Source organism: Musca autumnalis, unplaced genomic scaffold (genome assembly GCF_047663935.1).
Source record: "Musca autumnalis isolate F117 unplaced genomic scaffold, ASM4766393v1 scaffold_5, whole genome shotgun sequence".
Classification (NCBI taxonomy): Eukaryota; Metazoa; Arthropoda; class Insecta; order Diptera; family Muscidae; genus Musca; species Musca autumnalis.
In genome coordinates, this window is record NW_027412088.1 from 53,813,674 (window position 1) to 53,829,755 (window position 16,082).

At 35.6% G+C, this 16,082-nt stretch overlaps 2 protein-coding genes across 20 annotated transcripts in view; one reads left to right on the top strand and one right to left on the bottom strand.

Annotated features, from left to right (window-relative positions):
- Window positions 1-16,082, bottom strand: part of fdl (beta acetylhexosaminidase fused lobes) — a 236,394-nt gene that overhangs the window by 107,592 nt on the left and 112,720 nt on the right. The window lies entirely within an intron of this gene.
- The window catches only part of s-cup (spermiogenesis-related protein stanley-cup), a 45,740-nt gene continuing 31,257 nt past the window's right edge, over window positions 1,600-16,082 (top strand). For 2 of the 18 annotated variants that reach the window (XM_073955216.1, XM_073955225.1), the window contains exon 1: window positions 1,600-1,719. The gene's annotated coding sequence lies outside the window, so the exon portion shown is untranslated. Of the gene's footprint in view, window positions 3,284-11,306; window positions 11,437-16,082 lie in introns of all 18 variants that reach the window. The other 16 variants (XM_073955210.1, XM_073955220.1, XM_073955214.1 and 13 more) reach the window with 14 other exon arrangements.

The following is a 16,082-nucleotide window of genomic DNA, read 5'->3' on the forward strand; positions in this document are numbered from 1 at the left end:
ATTATAGAGTTTATGGTCCCAAGGGTCGTCTATTATATAGCAGATTGCTTTCAGGGTCGTCTATTATAGAGTAGATGGCTCCAGGAGTAGTCTACTATAGAGATGATAGTTCCAAGAGAAGATGACACCAAGGGTAGTCTACTATAGAGTAGAGGGCCGACCCCAAGGGTTGTCTACTATGGATTAGATTGTCCCCAAGGTTCATCTACAATAAGGTAGATGTTCCCATGGGTCGCTTCCTGTAGAGTAGATGGTCTCAAATGGCCGTCTACTATAGAGTAGATGGCTCCAAGAGTCGTCTACTATAGAGAAGATGGTTGCAAGGCTCGTCTACTATAGAGAAGATTGTCCCAAGCGTCGTCTACAAAAGTTGGATGGACCCATTGATCTTCTATCATAGAGCAGATGACCCCAAGAAATAGTCCACTATAGAGTAGATGGACCCAAGGGATGTCTACTGTAGAGTAGTTAGCCTCCATGGTTGTCTACTATAGACTCTATGGCCTTCATTGTCGTCTTCTTTAGAGTAGGTGGCCCCTTGGGTAGTTAGCCTCCAGGGTTGTCTACTACAGACTCTATGACCTTCAGGGTCGTCTTCTTTAGAGTAGGTGACACCTTGGGTCGTCTTTTTTAAAGCATATGACCACCTAGGTTCGTCTACTATAGAGTAAATGCTGCTAAGATCCTATTGAAATTGTATTCAAACCTTTCGATATCCACTGTACAACAATGCCATTCAAGGGTTCACTTTGTGTTCATTTTCATTTCAGAATTCACTGCTAAATTGTTGGGTTGGTTAGTAGTACGAAACAAAACGGAACGAAATCAAAAACGGAATTGTGCTGACTAGCTGACTAGCTGACTGGCTGGTTAGCCAATGTTATCCCGATTGTCGGTTTATACTAAGGATAAAGAAGTACCAGATTTCTCCAAAGAAACAAAAACCAAAACGTAAAACTTTAGCGCACGTGTAAAGCGCACAAAATGTTATACGTTTTCATGTCGTATTGTGTGGCAACAAAATGCAGGAACAACCACCCCAACTACGAGTGTTTGTTGCTGGTTGTTCAACACCGGGAATGGTTAAAAGTGTCAGGGAGATAACATTAAGGAGGGTAAGAAATTTAAGTTGATTGATAATTTTCACTTGATGATAGACGAAGAGGGAGCGCTATCTATCGAAAAGAAATGACTCCCTAAGTAACATGCACTTCCATGAACTATGCCGATGTATTCCGTCAGGTACCTCCTCCGCAACACTTTTGAGTTTTAAGCCAAATATATTTTTTTGTCGGCAAGTTCATACGTCCCAAAAAGGGCCACAAAATCTGAAAACCCCCCTAATACATAATTTTTGGGGAAAGGGAATTTCGGTTGCGTAGCCGGTATTCGATTCGATATTGTCGATAGATAAACGTTTCAATTCACGCACCTTTTTTATTTTATTTTTGTTTTTTAATGTTTGATTCCCATGAAAATATCGCCGAATCCTGTCACAATATTTAAGCGGTGCACTGTATACGTTTGCCAAGACGAAGGAAACATGAATGGCGAAATGGCCCATCGCTGAGTGAAATGTTAAAAGAGAAGAATTTGTTTGTTGGCAATTGGTGGTGAGTAGTGTGTGTTGGTTGGATGGATGGTCGGTTGGTTGGTTGTTTGGGTTTGTTGTGCCAACACTTTTGAAACAAAATTCAAAATATTTTGTAACGTTCAACGGTAAGGACGTTCGTGCAACTAAGCCAACAATCAAAACAACAACAACAACACACACAACAGAAATTGTGTATTTTTTGCGCCCCGTGATAGTGTTGTGAAATGTTTATTTGTGTGCGTGCGTGTGAATGTTCGTACGTTCGTTGATTCGTTGCTACTTTCTTCAGTTAAGCCTTACAAGTGAAATGGAGATCCGTTAGTTTCTTTTGTCGTAAAGAAATTTGTATTTCAAAAATTGAAAAGTTTTCACTAATGAAAGTTGTTGGCCAAGACTTTCAATGGCATGGCATGTCATCGTCGTCATCATCAACAACATCATGGACATCGCAATCGGTATCAATGGATGGGACAATGAATTCCAATTACAATTGTCATTGTTTCCTGGCAACAGTAGCAGCAACAGTAACTGCAGCAGTATTAGTTCCAATTCGTTAGAATAGAATACAATGCTACGAAACTATTATTTGCCAAAAGTCGGTGTTGTTTTTGTTGTAATACCAAGAACAACAAAAATCATGCAATAGTTTCAATTATTATTTACAATCATCCATCGTTTGCGAGTGACCTCTACTCCTTGGAATATTATTTTTCTGTTATTATTGTTGTTATTATCATTAAATTTCGGTTGTGTATCTGTGTAAGTGTTCGAGTGTTTGTCTACCCTTCGTTTCGTTACCAAGTATTGATCGTTAATAGTGCAATTACCTGAAGTACTGCTGGTGGTGGTGCTTTAGCGTGTTTTATTTAGTTTTTGTGTTGTGTTGTATTATGACTTACTGGTAGTTTTAGAGTATACTTTTAGGCGCAGGTCTTGAATTTAGCCTAAATATAGGAGCAACCAATACAACTTTTGTTACCACCACCAACCACACTGAAAGCAGACGACATTCAGTCATAGCCTGCCGCCTGTTAAGGAATAAAACTACTACCACACACAACAACTATTGCAAATGACAACACCAACAACAGCAAAAGCAACACCACCATCGTCATCACCATTGCCACCAACTTAGCTAGAAATACTACTACTACCTTCAGTCATTGTCCTTACACACTAACGGCCAGCGGCTTCGCGTTCGAGTTCTAAATTTGATTTCATCACACGAAAAACTAAGAATGTGTTGTAATTTGGATTCGACAACGACTACGTGTTAGTAACAATTTCGATTTAGTCAGTGAATGTTTACAGTTCGATCGAGAATCAGTGATTTCATGGTCGGTAGATTCGATTTTTAAAAACTAATATACAAACCAATGTAACAACAAAAACACGCTACTACTTCGAAAAGCCTTGAAACAGTCTAGAGTCATTATGTGTTGCATAATAAATACAAAGAAAATGAAATGAATACAAAAAAAAAAAAAAACAAAAAATATATTGAGCTTTTCATAAGCTAAACTGAATGGATTAAAACCAATGAATTTTAATAAAAAGTGATCAAAAAGTGAAGCAATGTTTAATTTGTTTTCTCTTAATAAAAAAGTGAAAATATGCCTTGAAAATAAACAATTGCTATCATCCTCAAAGTATGCTTAAAATATATAAATAACATCAAAAAGCCTAATAGTATGCTCCGAATTCGCAATAAGAAAACAACTATAAATCAAATTTTATATTTGTTAAAAGTTACAAAATATTTAAACATGCGTTCAATGATAACTTGAAATGAAGTTTTAATTCTTTTTAAAAAGAAGTTATGAAATATTTTTCCAAAAACTCCAGTGAATGAAAAAGTGAAAAATATGCCTTTAAAATAGGCAAGAAAATCATCCTCAATGCAAACTTTAAATTCATAAATAAAAAATATAAAAAATAAACAAACCGCCCAAAACTATACCCTGAAGTATAAAATAAACATTTTTAAAACAAATTTTCAAATTTGTTAAAAGATAGAAAATTTTCATGCAACCGTCAAACAAGCTAACAATTTATTTAAACGCAACATCCGCCTAATAGTGTGCTTTCAATAATATGTTGAAAGAATATGTTTGAGTATTTTGAAATTTAGAAATTATTCGTCCAAAACACAAGTGAATATACAGTCGAAACTCGATTATTCGTATAATCGATTTTCCCGGATAATGGAGTAACAATGTTTATCATATATTTTTAATCAAAAATATGCATTCTTGCAATTCTTGCAAATAGTTGCAAAAATATTAAATATTATTTTTGCAAATAAGAGCAATTATGAACTTAACTTGGAGTTTAAAAGATTAAGGGCCATTATTCTATGTGTTCTTTTACTATCTTATGAATTTGAAAACGCAAAATAAACCAATTTGGAGGCATTAAAAATATAATTTTTACATTGAAGGTTAATACCAAGAAGCTCCGCCTTGGAATTCAATCATCACATTTAACATTAAGTTAACCGGAACGCTATAAATCTTTTCGGTAAATCCAAACTATAACAAAAGAAGACTTGTTATAATGGGGGTAAAACATTTCTAAAATAATTCATTTGTACATTGTTTTAGTCAACTGAAATTTAGTCGAATGAATTATAATCCCGAATCATAAACATTTTCTCTGTTTATTGGTGTAAACTGAACAAAAATTCTGTGTTTCCCGTATAATGGAGGTTTTCGAATAATATACGGATACCGGATAAACGAGGTTCAGCTGTACTAGTATGCCGTGATGTTGATGTCATCCTCAAAGTAGGCTGTCAGCGTTTAAATAGAATCAAAAAGCCCAAAAGTATGCTCTAAATTTGTTGATAAAGACTAAAAATCAAAATTTTAATATTTTTAAAATAAAAAGTTTTCAATCAACCAAAAAAACAATAGCAGCCAAATAATGTGCTTTTAATAATAACTTGAAAGAAGATTTTGAATTTTTGAAAACTTTGGGAAATTTGGAAGATATTCGTCCAAAAGTGGGATTTAGGTGTATATATGTATAAATAAAAATGTATCGAGAAAGGCTTAATATAATATGGCCTGAATGTTTGAATTTATAAACAAGTTAGAAAGTATCAGTCAGCTGAGCCGACAGAGTACGGTTATATGGGGGCTATATCAAAATGTAGACCTATGTTCGCAATTTTTGGTGGAGAATTTTTGTGTCCACTGGGAACCCCAAATACCAAATTACACCTAATTTGGTCGTAAAATGTAGCTTTAAATCCCCAAACTAGTGAAAGTCGGAAGGTACCTTAAAAGGGGCCTATACCCAAACGTGGACCTATGTCAACAATTTTTGGTGGAAAGGTTTAGTGATCACTAGGAACCCTAAGTACCAAATTACAACTAATTTGGAAGGAAAAGGTGGCTTAAATCCTCAAAATATCGAATATCAGGAGGTACCGTTATATGGGGGCTATACCAAAATATTTGCCTATGTTGTTCATATTTAGTCCATAATTACCCACAGACACAGATTGAGTTTGTGCAAAATTTCAGAAAGATATCTTCATTCGTTTGCAAGTTATTAATTTCGCGCCGCTAGATCAGTGGTTTCGACCACTGTGTGCCGGTAGGATTTTGTGGACCTTTTTGGGTGATTATCTCAGGAAGTATGGACTTGCCCACGAAAAAAAGTACAACGTCGTAAGAGGGGCCGCAAGTGCAACCTGTTGCATCATAAATTAATAAGATCAGAGAGGAGTTGTTAAACTATACTTTTTCCAAATTTTGTGTGGGAGGTACCCAAATGAGTGGACCGATATAGTCTATATTAGAACCCGATCTATGCCTGAAAGTAATATTACCAATAGCAATAGTTTGACTCAATTCGGTTACTCCCTCCTAGAGTTATCATGCCCACAATTTTGGCGAAAAATTTTGAACCTTTGTGGGGGAGGTACCGGAAGGAGTGGACCGATATGGTCTATTTTCGAACTTAAACTAAGTTTGGGCAAAATATTGAAAGACCCAAAATTTTAACCAAATATGTTGATCCGTTCGAGAGTTATCGTACGCTCTAACAACGACACATGGTATTATGTGGGTTGCTTGCAGTTTTCGTGCTGATTTCTGAGGAAGCATGGACTTGCTCCTGAAAAAAATGATATCGTCGTAATGGGGGTAGTGAATACAAGTGGCTGCAACAAAAATCAAAGCGATTCGAGTGCAGGCCTTAAACTGCACTTAAGCAAAATTTTGTGTGGGAGGTACCCGGAATAGTGGACCAATAGGGTCCATATTGGAACCTGATCTATGTCTGGTAGAAATGTCACGATGTGCAAAGTATGGACTAATTCGGTTACTCCCAAGAGTTATCGTGCGGACAATTTTTCCGAACATTTTTGAACTTTTGGGGGAGGTACCTGAAGGAGTGCACAGATATGGCCCATCTTCGAACCTAATCAAATCTGGACAATAATTTCGATACCCAAAATTTGAACCGAATCGATTGATCCGTTCGAGAGTTATCGTGCGCACCAGCCAGACAGGCAGACAGAGAGACGGACGGACATTGCTAGATCGACTCAAAATTGTCTGAAACGGATATCGTACAAACATACTTGGGGTCTAAAACCATAATTTCGATGAGGCACATTTTTTGTCGTATCAAAGTGTATATCGGCCTTTTTGTAGAAAATTTACTTATGTTGAAACTGAGGTATATGGTATTGTAACTCGCGAATTGTTGTAATATACCATAACTTTTGAACGCATTTAGGTAAAACAAACTGTTTTAGCACGATTCACCAATGGATTTCTTAAAATTATAATTTGAGCGGAAGCTGTGGTCCTATTAATGTAAAAAATTAGGAAAAAATCGTTGAAGGAAACTAGTTTTTTTAAGTCAATTTTCAATTAGTGGCTTTACAATACAATGAAGAGTACAATGTTCAAAGAAGAAGTTAAAGAATACACTTCACAGATGAAGTTTCTAATGTATGATTTTTTAATATAACCACTGCATCAATCTAAAACGGATGCTGACATTTTGAAGACTGAAAAATTGGGTTTTTTGAATTTTTGCTCTAATCGGGATGCGCAACTGTACTCGTTTAAAAACTGATTATGAGATTGTAGTACTCGCGAATACGCATTTTTTGATGTATAACTCGGGCGTGTAGCCTTCAAAGGTTCACAACAATCTCAGCTTAAAGTAGAAATTTTCGTGCGTAACTTTTTCTAAAAAAACAGTTTTTTGGATTCAAAATTTACAAATGCCATTCGATTTCAGTGGAAACCCGCGTGAATTTAGTTTTTTTACGTTCTGAATCTAACAAGCCGTTGCGCGTCTAAATCCATCCACTAGATCGGCGGATATGATACCCCTCAAATTTCGAAAATCTGGAAAAAATGTTTTTGAAAATATCGCGTATTTAGACGCGTTTTAGATGTGTTAATCCTACTTAGATAAATAGAGCGAAACGCATATTTAAAATGTGCGAAAACAGATATTGAAAAACGTTCGCGAATCCGGAGATATAATAGATTTTTTCTAAAAACTGAGTGCGATGCTACATCCACGGTTCTTGATGGATCGCATTGAAATGACATAGGATGATGTATTTTTTAATGGTGATCATTGAAATCGGATGCCCATAAAATGCAAATGTACTTCGTGAAAATTATGGGCATTTTACTGTTTTTTGCACCCTAACATGCAACTGATGCTACATCGTGGTCGCCAAATGGAATTTCACAAAGTGTATATCAAATAAGAGGGATTGATACGCTGTTTTGGAAAATCGGATGCGCAGCATGCCACTATTACGTGGTTTATATGCGTTTCAAATGTTGTAATATTCAATATAACATTATTTTAATGTAATGCCACAATTGGAATTCCTTGTGATTTAATATAATATTCTAAAAATATTCGCCAATAAGAAAACTATATACGAAAAAATTGTCGCAACGAAATATCTTTATTATTGCGTGACATTTGGGCGAAAATGACGAAGAACTCAAACATTTTTTCTTGAACCTTTCCTATAAAACCATAAAAAATAAAATTAGAATAACATGACTTTTATTTCTTCCGTCATATTTTCTTTGTATTTTTGCAAATAACATGAATACTATAGCTCCAAACTTCACGACTTAGGTTTCATTTTATTCCTCACAATGTCTGGATGCTGCTATAATTTTTTATATATTTTTTCGTAAGTATAAGCGCTATTCTTTCAAAAATATGTTTGTAAATACGTGAAACTATTGAACAAATTTAATTTTTCGCGAATCCACTGAAACTTTTCGAATTTTTTTTGCATCATCGCAAAGGGTGCGTATTCAGTTAACGCAAATAGGATATAACAGCTTACTATATTAAGCCGCAATTTTTTAGAATTTTTTCTAATTAGCATAATTAAAACGGTCATATCTTTTGCGCGCAACGATCAAAGTTGGTAACGAAAACAGATTTGGAATGACGATTTTTATCTTAATCTATGTACCAAAAATCATAGATGTAGTATCAAAATTTTTTTCGATTTTTTTGAAATGGAAAAGACGATTTTAGAAATTTTTGCTGATATACCCTCTTTAGCCTAAAGGCTAAGGGTATAAACATATTCTTATAGCCTTGAATTAGTTGGCCCCCTATCGACCATTTGCCCTATAAGCCGAGCTAAGAAAAGTTCTCCAATTTGCAATACCGTGTTTATACTCTCAGCTTTTAAAGTAACGAGGGTATATACACTTTCATACAGGCAAAAAGTACTTCAACGAAATAATGTTTTTAGACCCCAAGAATGTTTGGGCGAAATCCGTTTTAGACAATTTGGGGTAGATTTAGCAATGTCCGTGCATCTGTCTGGCACTATAACTCTCAAACGGATGAACCGAGTTGGTCCAAAATTTGGCTTTCGTAATATTTTTTCCATCTTCTTCTTTATTTACTCATCCGTTATCCGGATATAAGTGATCGTACAATTCATCTTTTTTTAATATTTATCGCATTTTAATTATTATCTTATTGTATAGTGGTAGTCAGCTCTCTGTGTTTTGCAGCATTCAGCAGATCGGTTTCGTTGGTATAACCTGTCCAGTCCATGATATTTTTTTTTCCATACTTAGTTTAAATTCGAAGCTGTGCCATATCGGTTCATCCCTTCAGGTACACCCTCCCCCCAGAAAAGTTCATAAATGTTCGTAAAAATTGTGCTGTAACAACTTGTAATAGCTGCTCGCATTACGACGGTACAAGATTTTTGTTTAGTTCGGAGAAGGGCCATGTCGGTCTACTCCTTCCGGTACCTCCACGATTATCTTGAACAGAGCAACCGATTTGTTCCAAAATTTGAATCTCCTACTATTTTGTTCAAATTAAGTTTAACATCGATAATGGTCCATATCGGTCTGCTCCCTACAGTACCTCTCCACAAACGTTCAAAATTTTTGTTTAAGTGCAGTTTAAGGTCTTTGTGCTACTGTTTGCAGCGATATTATGTTTTTCATGGGAAAGTCCATGCTTCCTGGTCAAAAGGCTCTAAGTTATACGGTGACCAACTGAAATGACTAGGTGCTATGGTATCTAACGAAAAGAAATGACTCCCAAAAAATCCACTTTCAAATCGGACTATGTCGATCCATTCCTTCAGGTACAACCTCCGCAATTTCGAAAAACTACATTTATTGCCTCAAATTTCAAAATATATGCAAAAAATCCACAATTTTTATACATTTCGCACCGTATCTCCAAAAACGTTAATTTTTTTCTGAATATTTTCTTTCGGAAAATATTCCCTGGACTGTAATACACAACTCTTCAGAACATGTCATTGTTGTAAAATGCCTCTATGCCGTTGTTTTCAGTACATTTTCAACGACGATTTAATAAAAATGTCAATAATGTAGTGAAATCCAAAATGCCAGAATAAACTGTTGGTGTGAACTGTGTTTGAAATACGTGTTGTAAAAGATATGATGCGAAATACCGCTGAAATAACATGAAATAAGCATTATAGAGTTTCAGAATGTTCTGAAGAACTGCTGAGAACATCATTTGGAAGATTTTTGCTAAAGGTTATTTGGTTCAACTCCCAATAGTTTAACTGATATAATAATTGTTCCACAAACATCCCATACGGGACAAGGGAGATTTCTCTCATATCATACGTCCATAAAGGGCCACAAATTCTAATTCGAATACATAATTATTTGGGAAAGGGACTTTGGTTGCGTAGCCGGCATTCGATTCGATATTGTCAATAGACGATAGTTTCAATTCACACGGGCTTAGGGCTTATCTCTATCGGCAAAGCCGACTGCTACTTTTTTACTTGTTTTTGATCTCGTCTTCCATTTGTTTACTCCATCGATGCTATGGTCTTCTGTTCGCCTTTTTAGCGGGTTTATCATGTTTCATTTTAGTCAACGTAATCGTTGTATCTCGATACATTTAACTATGCCGATGTCGTTGTATAGCCAATAAAGCTGGTGTGGTTCACACGAAGTAGGTTCATTCACCGTCAAAGCATATTGCACGTAGATCTTTCGAAGAAATTTTATCTATAACTGCTTGCGCATGTACCCAGACTTCGGAACCGTACATTATCACGGGTAGTATCCGGGTTTTGTAAAATGTTACTTTTGTTTAAACAGATTTGGTTTTGTTTTTAAACTGCTTACTTAGGTTAAAGTAGGAGATGTTGGCCAATCCTATTCTTCTTCTTATTTTACAACTCATGATGTTTGTGCCGAGGTAGATGAAGTCTTTAACTAGCTCAAAATTATAGATACCAACTTCCACAGTTGGTCCGAGTTCTACGGACGCGTGGCGCGTCATTGCCATCAACTTGGTCTTGTCGCCGTTTACAACCAGACCCACCTTAGCAGATTGTGTTTCCCCCACAATCGGTCCACTCCTTCGGGTACTTCCCACACAAAATTTCGGATAAGTTCAGATTAGGACCTGCTCTCGAATCGCTTTGATTTTTATTGCAACAACTTGTATTCACTGCCCCCCATACGACGGTACAAGTTTCATCAGGGGCAAGTCAGTTACCTCCCCCACAAAAATTCAAAAATGTTCGGAAAAATTGTGCGCACGATAACTTTTGAAGGGAGTAACCGATTTGGTCCATACTTTACACATCCTAATATATCTGCCAGATATAGATCATGTTGGAATATGGACTATATTTGCCCACTCCTTCGGATACCTCCCACACAAACTTTGGGATAAGTTCTCCATGGATCCAAACACGATAGAATTTTGCATCAGAACGCTTGAATATTTTTCTGGTCAACTTTTGTAGCACAGTGCCATTTATCGACATTTTCCGAAAAGTTTGCACCTTCTCAAGCCCAAAACTGCCAGAAAGAGCGTTCTAATGCTTTTGCGATGTATTAGAGTCTGTGTGTTGGATCGAAAATCTAAATGGTTTGGCCGTTATATGCCAAAATATCCAAAAAAAAAAACGTGGATAAAAAACTTAAAGTCAAAATCGGGAGGCTCCGTTTTCACCGTAGACCTATGGTCTAGTGGACTTTTTTGCTCAGTTCAATCCCAGGAATCAGAAACGATAAGTAGAGGTATTAAAAAATCCATGTGACCTTTAATAACCTTTTGCGATAAAAATATTAACCAACTATTATTATTTTATTGAACAAAAAATATGCCTGTCATAAACCACATATTTTTTGTAATAGTAGTTAATTGTTGTCATGCAATTCACCAGGGAAAGAAAAACAATAACTAATTTTCTAATGTTGGCAATTATTATGACAATGACACGTGGACAACTGTGTCCTGTCAATCGGAAGGAGTGAGGGAAATGAATAAGCATGTCAATTGATTTAAGTTTTACGGTAAGCAGCAATATAGAAATAAATTGTCGTTAAGTGCTGGTGATACATTTGTCGAATATTTTGTTAATCTGTTTTTAATCATCCAGTCGATGGGATCATAAGAAGGTTATTTCGAAAATCCAACACCATTAACTTGCAAAATTTTGAAAAAAAAGTGTAAGTGAATAGAATACCTTTTCTCAAAGTTCACAGCCATCAATGAAAAAATCCACAATTCGTGCATAAAGGCAACGAAAATAATCTGCCCTCTAGGAGTGATTTTTGGTTAAATGTTTCCGAGTCTGCCATCTGTAAGTTTATTTTTATGGAATATTGTGCATACTACGATTTTCTCTCTAGGTGTCAATTTCAATGAATACTTGAGATTTGAAGTGGCGTAAATTTTTTAAAGACTAATTCAAAATATTTGTTTAGCTCTCATGAAATATTCTGTCCAGTGAAAGTTCGAGGTATATTCAAAGATGTACAATGATATTGTATTATAAATCTTTGGTATATTTCAGACACCATGCTCTGCCATCTATGAGCGGATTTTCAATGAATAAAACTATGATCTGCCCTCTAGGGGTCAATTGCAATAAATATTTCAAAGGATTTCCTTCGCTCTCTAGGCATGGATTGTGAGATATTATTCAAAGACTTTGCCCTGCTTCAAAAGGTTTTTTTTAACTCGCGGGAAATACTCTGCCCTCTAGAAGTGGTTATTCGAGGAATATTTCAAAGACCACGCATTGTACTCTATGGTCATAAGAAGATTATTTTTAAAGTCTTACACCATTTATTTGAAAACTATTCGAGTAATGATAGTAGAGAATAAATTACCTTATTTCGAAATTCATAGACGTGGATGAGAAAATTCCATAATCCGTGTAGAAAAGGCAAAGGAAATACTCTGCCATCTATAAGTGGATTTTCGAAGAATTCTATGCGCTGCCATCTGTTAGCGGGATTCCAATGAATATTGCTTAGACTATAATCTGACTTCTAGGGGACAATTCCAATGAAAATTTCAAAGAATTGCCTCCGCTCTCTAGACATGAATTGAGAGGTTTTATAAATTACCACAAGACACCTCCTTCAGTTCTCAATTTTCACGGACTAATTCGGAGGCTTTGTTTAATTATCAAGAAACATTCTGCCCCCTAGAAGTGGATATGCGAAGAATATTATTTTTAAAGTGAAATAATTTGTGAAAAAGTATGTTGAAAAATTGCAATAAAGAATTAAATACCTGGTGACAAAAAATCAGTGCCACAGTGGATAAAAAAAATGTCTAAATCTGTAAAAATGGTAACGAGGTGTTGTGCCCTCTAGATGTGAATGTTGGAGAAATATTTCAGAGCATATCGTCACCATAAATGCCCGAAGACGTAACCCACAAAACCAAAACTTTACAGGAGAAGCAAAAAACTTTTTTAAATTCAAAACTGTTTTATGGAATACTAATCTTATGAAGGCGAGTATATGGGATAATATCGATCATATACGATGGGGAATTAGTAGTGAAACCAAAACCGATGAAGTGCTTAGTTTTGAGATCCTCCATTACAACAAAATCTGCAATATTAACCCATTTTCCAAAATGCCATTTCTTGAATAGCATCGTTGTTTTTGAACATAAAATCTTGAAAATTTGCCAGAGCATGTATTTTAGGTTTATGTATCAATTTACGTAAAAACACGAATTTCGATTTTTATGTCGGTTACGTCTTCGGGCATTTATGGTGACGATATACTCCATCTATGAGTGGATTTTTTAAGCAATATTTGGCGTACAATGATATGCCCCTTAAAGTCAATTTCAATGAATATGTCTGCTCCCTGGGTCTCGACCTTTCTGAACCAATACTCTGTCCCACAGAAGTGGTTTTTCGAAGACTTTTTCACGCGACTTGTTTTACTAATGATCTCACAATGCCCTCTAGACGTGGTTTTTATATCAATATTTTAGAATATTTAATAACGATATTTTTCTAAAAAAGTAGATGTTTTTACAGAAATCTTTATTTCGACTTCTATAAACGTGGGCTTTTTAGGGAAAAAATTATATGAACTTAAGTAATTTCAAAAGTTCCAACCAGCCCTTTGAATCTCAAGTTTTAAAGAATATTTTGGAAGTCATGCTTTGCCATCTAGAAGTGGATTTTTAAGGAATATTTTAAAGAGAATAATCTTTTTTTTAGAAGTGAATGTTCAAATGTTCGAAAAATATCTCAGATACCATCCTCTGTCATCTGTGTGTATAACTGTTATCTAGGGGTCAATTTCAATGAAAATTTCAAATCGTATGCCTTACTATTTAGTCCTGGATTTTTAAGAAATATTTCAAAGCATATGCCCTGCTATTAGGAGTGGATTTTGTATGAATATTTCAAGGGTTATGTGCAGCACTTTAGGCGTGGATATTTAAGGAATATTTCAAGGATTATTCACAGCACTTCAGGCTTGGATTTTTTATGAATATTTCGAGGCTTATGCCCTATTATTTAGGCGTGGATTTTTAAGGAATATTTCAAAGCTTATGTCCTGCTATTTAGGCGTGGAGTTTTAAGGAATATTTCAAAGCTTATGCCTTGCTATTTACACCTGGATTTTTTAAGAATATTTCAAAGCTTATGCCCTGCTAATTAAGCCCTGCTATTTAGGCGTGGGTTTTTAAGGAATATTTCAAAGCTTATGCCCTGCTATTTAGGCGTGGAGTTTTAAGGAATATTTCAAAGCTTATGCCCTGCTATTTAGGCGTGGATCTTTAAAGAATATTTCAAAGCTTATGCCCTGCTATTTAGGCGTGGATCTTTAAAGAATATTTCAAAGCTTATGCCCTGCTATTTAAGCGTGGATTTTTAAGGAATATTTCAAAGCTTATGCCCTGCTATTTAGGCGTGGATTTTTAAGGAATATTTCAAAGCTTATGCCCTGCTATTTAGGCGTGGAGTTTTAAGGAATATTTCAAAGCTTATGCCCTGCTATTTAGGCGTGGATTTTTAAGGAATATTTCAAAGCTTATGCCCTGCTATTTAGGCGTGGATTTTTAAGGAATATTTCAAAGCTCATGCCCTGCTATTTAGGCGTGGATTTTTAAGGAATATTTCAAAGCTTATGCCCTGCTATTTAGGCGTGGATTTTTAAGGAATTTTTCAAAGCTCATGCCCTGCTATTTAGGCGTGGATTTTTAAGGAATATTTCAAAGTTCATGCCCTGATATTTAGTCGTGGATTTTTAAGGAATATTTCAAAGCTCATGCCCTGCTATTTAGGCGTGGATTTTTAAGGAATATTTCAAAGCTCATGCCCTGCTATTTAGGCGTGGATTTTTAAGGAATATTTCAAAGCTCATGCCCTGCTATTTAGGCGTGGATTTTTAAGGAATATTTCAAAGCTTATGCCCTGCTATTTAGGCGTGGATTTTTAAGGAATATTTCAAAGCTTATGCCCTGCTATTTAGGTGTGGATTTTTAAGGAATATTTCAAAGCTTATGCCCTGCTATTTAGGCGTGGATTTTTAAGGAATATTTCAAAGCTTATGCCCTGCTATTTAGGCGTGGATTTTTAAGGAATATTTCAAAGCTTATGCCCTGCTATTTAGGCGTGGATTTTTAAGGAATATTTCAAAGCTTATGCCCTGCTATTTAGGCGTGGATTTTTAAGGAATATTTCAAAGCTCATGCCCTGCTATTTAGGCGTGGATTTTTAAGGAATATTTCAAAGCTCATGCCCTGCTATTTAGGCGTGGATTTTTAAGGAATATTTCAAAGCTTATGCCCTGCTATTTAGGCGTGGATTTTTAAGGAATATTTCAAAGCTTATGCCCTGCTATTTAGGAGTGGATTTTTAAGGAATATTTCAAAGCTTATGCCCTGCTATTTAGGCGTGGATTTTTAAGGAATATTTCAAAGCTCATGCCCTACTATTTAGGCGTGGATTTTTAAGGAATATTTCAAAGCTCATGCCCTGCTATTTAGGCGTGGATTTTTAAGGAATATTTCAAAGCTTATGCCCTGCTATTTAGGCGTGGATTTTTAAGGAATATTTCAAAGCTTATGCCCTGCTATTTAGGCGTGGATTTTTAAGGAATATTTCAAAGCTCATGCCCTGCTATTTAGGCGTGGATTTTTAAGGAATATTTCAAAGCTTATGCCCTGCTATTTAGGCGTGGATTTTTAAGGAATATTTCAAAGCTCATGCCCTGCTATTTAGGCGTGGATTTTTAAGGAATATTTCAAAGCTCATGCCCTGCTATTTAGGCGTGGATTTTTAAGGAATATTTCAAAGCTCAGGCCCTGCTATTTAGGCGTGGATTTTTAAGGAATATTTCAAAGCTCATGCCCTGCTATTTAGGCGTGGATTTTTAAGGAATATTTCAAAGCTCATGCCCTGCTATTTAGGCGTGGATTTTTAAGGAATATTTCAAAGCTCATGCCCTGCTATTTAGGCGTGGATTTTTAAGGAATATTTCAAAGCTCATGCCCTGCTATTTAGGCGTGGATTTTTAAGGAATATTTCAAAGCTTATGCCCTGCTATTTAGGCGTGGATTTTTAAGGAATATTTCAAAGCTTATGCCCTGCTATTTAGGCGTGGATTTTTAAGGAATATTTCAAAGCTTATGCCCTGCTATTTAGGCGTGGATTTTTAAGGAATATTTCAAA